The sequence below is a fragment of the Echinops telfairi genome, unplaced genomic scaffold (genome assembly GCF_000313985.2).
Source record: "Echinops telfairi isolate 266 unplaced genomic scaffold, ASM31398v2 ScPeMD7_6;HRSCAF=24_1, whole genome shotgun sequence".
Taxonomy (NCBI): Eukaryota; Metazoa; Chordata; class Mammalia; order Afrosoricida; family Tenrecidae; genus Echinops; species Echinops telfairi.
In genome coordinates this window covers 7,464,951-7,471,588 of record NW_022103903.1, presented here as the reverse complement: position 1 = coordinate 7,471,588, position 6,638 = coordinate 7,464,951, and the positions used below count along the sequence as shown (strand labels likewise).

The following is a 6,638-nucleotide window of genomic DNA, read 5'->3' as shown; positions in this document are numbered from 1 at the left end:
GCTTTTAGATAACTTCTATTGCAGGCTTGTGTTTATAACAATACTTGCCTATGTTGCCTTATCTCTTACAAACTTCCGAGTGTCCTCATCTATTGCTCTGTCTTTTTTATAGCTAAGCTTCTTCTTCTTGTCCGTAGCCTTCTCCTTCGCCCAATGTTAACATGTGTCAACTATTATGCAAATATATCAAACAATAAACTAGTTATAAAGAAAATGAAAAATTCTACTAAATTCTCCAGTCTGAAATTGGTCAAACATGTAAGCAAGATGCACTGAAAATAATAGGTGATTGGAATGGCCTAGTTGCAAAGGGGGATAAACAGTACTTGAAAATTATGGTCTTAGTAATAGGAATTAAGCAGGAGAATTTTGCAAGACCAATGACTTCTGCATTGCAAATACCCTTTTTTCAGCAATAAAAAAAGTGACTTATGAGACAGAATACTAAAACGAACTTTCGCAACCTCTTTAAAGTGTTAAAAAGCAAATATGCCATGTTGATTTTGAGGTTAAAGTGTATTGGACTCAAGCCTTGGTTTTTCACTTGCCTCCTATGCATGTGAAAGGTGGACAATATTTAAGGAACACCAAAGAAGAATGGAAACATTTAAAATATGGTCTTGGCAAAGAATATTGCAAAGAACATGGACTGCTAGAAAACAAACAAATCTGTCCTGAAAGAAGTAAAGCCAGATGTCCCTTCAAAGCAAGGGACTATTGGCTCAAGTCTAAAGAATCAGAGGTTGTGAACCAGATGCAGGATCCAGTCCCAGCAAAAAAGCAAGTGAATTTTCCCACAATGTCCTTAAATAAGAAGTAGGCCCACTCTTGAGGAAATTTCTTTCAGCTGTGTCAGGGATATAATCTAAGTAAGGGGATTGTATTCCACCCTAACCTTACAACTGCTTGACTGCTCACAACAAATCATCACAACAGGCATTTCTTAGCCCCAGTGACAATTATCAACTCTGGTAAACTAGAAAACAGAAATGCTATGTAATTCAAATCATTTTAGTTAATTATGATTTTGATCGAAAGCTGGTTACTTGGGTCAAAACAAAAAAACCCCACAAAACTAAACAATGATGTGTAGAGCAGTGAGTTCTGAATATGTTTATATATTTATCTTTGTGTAAAACAGTTAAATACCTAAAATTATTTTCCTATGGATTTATTTTCAAAATAGTATGTTCTATATATCACTGAAAATATTCAAGTAAATGTTAGAAGACTTTCAGGGAATAATCATATTTAACACCAATTTTCTCTTTTGTTTTAAAAAAGACAAAAGGAGAATGGTAAGGCTTTGTCTCATGTACTGTGGGCATGTTATCAGGATGGAGGAGTCCCTGGAAAAGGATATCATGATTGGTAAAGTAGAAAGTCAGTGAAAGAGAAGACACTTCAGACAATGGATTGACCTAATGACCCAACATTGAGTTCAAACATAGCAGTAATAGTGGGGATGGTACTAGAACCTGTGGTGTTGTGCTCTATTGTACGTAAGGTGGCTCTCAGTGAATTCGGAATGAAGGGCACCTAACAACACATCCTCTACTCAGATTTACTTCTGAGTTTTCCATTCTGTTCACACTGTGATAAACTACTGTGTCTACTGTGGTACAAGTCCCATTCTGGATTGACTGCCTTGAGTTTGGAAAGTGAGAGGCATCTTACTTAGTTCTTTGTTTTGCTTTGCTTTTCTGGGTCTCTTTCAATGCCATATAAATTTGGTGATTTAATTTTTCAATCTATCTAAAGAACACCAAAATCTAGATCAGGATTTCATCATATGTGTAAAATGTCTTGGGTAGTATTGACCTGTTCACAGTATTAAGACTTCCTGTCCATTCATGTTATATATTCTTCTATTTAAATGTGCCCCTTCCCCCCTCCCCACTCCTCTCTCATAGCACAATTTTGTAGGTTTCTTGGTAGAGGTCCATGGTTTCTCTGATACATTTTAAAAATGAGTTTTTATAAAAATTAGTTTAATTTTATTCAAATTCTCTAAAATAAATACTTAATTTGCTTTTTATAAAATATATGTCCCAATTTACAATAATGGTTTTATTGTTGCATCTTCAGTTTTCTCATACTCTTAAAAACATCATTTCAGTAGAAGTCAAGAGTTCTGAGTTGCTTAGTTAGGAGCCTGAGACCTACTATTCTGATTAAATTTCTTATCAATATTCATGGTCAATATTTGGCTTCTGAATGAAAGGCTCAATCTCTTCAATCACTTGGTAATAAGGCAAGACTTTGTTGTTACCCAAAACCATGCCATAACCAGGTGAACTAATTTAGAATCAATCCAGTCATCCAGTGTTGCTTTCCTATTTAAATTCTCAATTCACCTTTCCATTCCTTCTGGGATCCTGTGCACATTTTCTACCAGTGTGTTCATACTGACACACTAATGGATGCAAAGAGGTAACCCTTTGGGCTGTGATCCGCAAGGTCAGTAGTTCAAAACCACTAGCCACTCCATGAGAGAAAGACAGGACTCTCTACTGATTTAAACAGTTACATCTCAGAAACCCACAGGAGCAGTTCTACCCTGTGCTATAGGGTTGCTTTTAGTCAGCATCAGCACAGTGAATTTTAATGGAGATGACAAAAAGTTTCAGTTATAACGAGGCAGGCTTTTTCAATGACATCCTCAAGAAAAGCCACCGGGAAGAAGCCATTCACTAGTACTGATCGACATTCATTCTCTCAGTATTACCTGTGCTTAGTCAGAGTCAATTCTGAGGAAGGTGCAGGACAATGCAGTGTTTTGCTCTGTTGTGCACAGCACCGCTGTGGGACAGAGCCGACTGGATGGCACCTAAACAACAGCAACATCAAAGTCAAAGTTTACATACAAACATTTAACAAACTTTGTAAGTGATTTTAGCAACTGTCGGAGCTTTTGAACATCTTTGTTATGACTGCTGTAGTTAAACAGCAGAGAATATGTGGACACATTGTGTGAATTGCATAAAGATATTGTGGTTGGTAAAGGAAAAGATCAATAATGTTATCATGGGATTAGGGGTGATTAAAGAAAATAAACAGACCAGCGAATGTGCCATGTTCACTGCTGAAGAGACTGGGGTGGAGAATTCAAAGAATGATTAGTCCCTTTCAACGGTCCCTTTCAATGTGCAAGGTGTTTGCGGCTTCATCCTAATTCTACATTAAGATATCAGTGACCTTTCACTTTCCTCTTATCCCACTATCATGCTCAGGAAATAGAGGAAAGAGCTAGGAAGCAAAGGGCATTTATAGAGGTCTAAATAAAGGTATGTACATATGTAAATATATTTATATATGAAGATGGGGAAATAGATTCATGTGCATATATTATAGCTATAGTATTAAGGTAGCAGATGGACATTGGGCCTCTACTCAAGTACTCCCTCAATGCAAGAATATTTAGTTTTATTAAACCAACATTCCTTGATGCTCACCTTCCTGACACGATCACTGAAGCAGGTGCGTAAGCAAATGTGGTGAAGAAAGCTGATGGTGCCTGGCTATCAAAAGATATAGCGTATGGGGTCTTAAAGGCTTGAAAATAAACAAGCGGCCATCTAGCTTTGAAGAAACAAAGCCCACATGGAAGAAGCACACCAGCCTGTGTGATCATGAGGTGCTGAAGGGATCAGTTATCAGGCATCATCAGAACAAAAAATCATATCATTGTGAATGAGGGGGAATGTGGAGTGGGGATTCAAAGACCATCTGTAGGCAACTAGACATCCCCTTACAGAAGGGTCGCAGGGAGGAAATGAGCCAGTCAGGGTGCAGTGTAACAATGATGAAACATACAACTTTCCTCTAGTTCCTAAATGCTTCCTCCCCACCCACTATTATGATCCCAATTCTACCTTACAAATCTGGCTAGACCAGAGGATGTACACTGGTACATATAGGAACTGGAAACACAGGGAATCCAAGATGGATGATCACTTCAGAACCAGTGGTGAGAGTGGTGATACCCGGAGGGTGGGGTAGAGAGGGGAAACCGATGATAAGGATCTACATATAACCTCCTCACTGGGGGACGGACAACAGAAAAGTGGGTGAAGCGAACAGAGTAAGACATCGAACAGAGTAAGGTATGACAAAATAATAATTAATAAATGGCCAAGGGTTCATGAGGGAGGGGGGAGCAGGGAGGGCAGGGGGAAAAGAGGAGGTGATTCCAGGGGCTTACGAGGGAAGGGGGAAAACAGGAGGTGATTCCAGGAGCTTACACGGAGAGCAAATATTTTGAGAATGATGAGCATAACGAATGTACAAAGGTGCTTTGTACAATTGATATATGTATGGATTGTTATAAGAGTTATATGAGCCCCAATAAAATGTTAAAAAAAAAAAGATATCAGTGGCCAGGTTTCCCCAAAGGGAACTCAGAGCATTCTTGTCCCTTGCCGAAACCAACACTCTGAAAAAGTAAAGATACTTTGCTGCTTCCGAGTGATTCCTTCATTCATATTGGAACTTTGCACATCTGTAGATGTCTAAATATTCCTGCCTAAAACCATCTTTATCCACCAGGCAGTCAAATTGCATCCAACAATTCCTGGTTGACTGCATTTCCCTTGTAGTTTCTGGATCTTCAAACATCTTGACAATTGCGTCTGTTTCTACTTGGAATTGTTTTGGTTGTGCAATAACTTTTTCTTGCAAAGCAAGTGGAATATCATCAGAATAAAGGTTCTATTATACATCCATGGCAAAGTCTACCATGTTGGTATTACTAAGATGATCCAATTTCCCTTGTCACAACAACCAATAAGTAACATCAGATAAATTGACAAAAGATAAAAATTGTCAAGGGTTTTATGTTGGGTGTATGCCTAATCAATGTTCCTGAAACAGCTGTGAAGAGATCAAGTGATGCATTGCATGGGGAAATCTGTGCACCAAACTTCTTTAGAGTGTTGAAGAGCAAAGATGTGAGTTTGAGGACTAAGCTGCACCTGACCTGAATCATGGTATTTTCAGTTGCCTCATGTTCTTGTGAAAGTTCGACATCATATAAGGAAGCGTGGAGAACCATTGATGCATTTGGACTGAGATCCTAGCAAAGAAACATGTGCCATGGACTGCCAAGAGAGCAAACCGAGCTTTCTCGAAAGGAGTACAACCAGAATGCTCCTTAGAGACAAGGATGGTAAGATTTCTCATTACTCTGAATCTGTTTGCAGGAGAGATCAGGACCTGGAGAACGATTTCATGGGTTGGTAAAGTCGAAAGAAAACTAAAATGAGTAATATGATACCATGGTTCAAATTGTCTCCCTAAAGTATGTATCAACTTGGCTAAACCATGATATTCTAGAGTATATTACTTTCTTCCACTCATGAGCTGAAGTAATTATTTTATAGGTTATAAATCCTAGCCCATATGATGTCAATAATATAGGATTTGTGGCAGTTATGTGAATAAGACAGGATTGAATCTAAACAAATGGCTCTGTCCTGCTTATTCTCTTCTGATAAATATGCGCTAAGTGAGAAGAGATCAAAGAATCTTCCCTATCACGAGGAAAGAAGAAGCAAAAGTAAGCATGCCATTTACATAGAGTCCTTGTTCTGTAAAACCCTAGACACAGAGAAATGTTCATGCCAAGACACATGCATATTTTAAGGGGAGTCTCAGACAATGGTGTGGTGGCCACATCTGACCTCCTCTAGCAACACAAGGAGGTTAGAGAATCTAGCTCCAAGCCAGCTCCAGGATAATCACCACAAAGCATAGATCAGACATGCCTCTACCATCCATCCTCTTCATCCTATTCTAACACCAGCCATCACTCCAACAGCTCTATACTTCTCTGTTGGAGTTGATGATGCATTGCAGTGGCTACAGAGACAATGCTCATGATTATGAAGATACTAACAATTTATAAGATTGTAAAGATAAACTTCTTTTGTCTGCGATGCCAGTTTTCAGCCATGCTGTTAGGCATGACTCTCTGGTCCTTAGATTCGGTCATGAGATCCTTTTGTGTCTAACTATTCTATTGACCAGGAAGCCTTCCACTCTGCCTCACCATCTCATTGTTGCTACTCTGTTCTGCCTCATGGCGTCAGTGCAGTGCCTCTGTTCTGTCTCCTGATCTTGTTACTGTAGCCTCTGTTCCTTCTGTCACTTCAGACAGGGATTTAGCACATGCTCCGTGATATAGTTAGTTTATTGTGCCAACCTGGCCGATAAACACATGTGGGGTTAATTGAAGGGTGGAGGGGTAAGTGGCTTGGTGAGCCTCACCTTTGGAGTTCTCGGGTCTCTTGCTTTCTGATGGTCAGACCAGGGTACAGCTGCTATAACTAGCAAGGCCCACTTCCTGCAAGACATCCCCAAGGAGAAGCCACATGGACCTACACCTTTGCAACCCTGGGTGCTGGAGCAGCCGTGTGGAGACCCCTGCCAGCACTGAAATGCTTACACATTCACTGACTTGGCTTTCCTCCTGCAGTCGACATCATTGCCACTGTTTTGTGAGATGGAGGAGGACTTTGTGGATTGGTGTCAGACATATGGGTGAATGGGTTAATGTTGGACTTGTGGGCTTGGGCAGCACTGGGTTGGGATGTTTTCTTGATGCACACTTAATCTTTACATAAAACTCTCTCTTATAC

General features: G+C 39.7%; 1 pseudogene; it reads right to left on the bottom strand.

Annotated features, from left to right (window-relative positions):
- Nucleotides 1-2,125: 2,125 nt before the first annotated feature.
- LOC101658034 overlaps nucleotides 2,126-6,638 on the bottom strand; it is a 145,823-nt pseudogene continuing 141,310 nt past the window's right edge.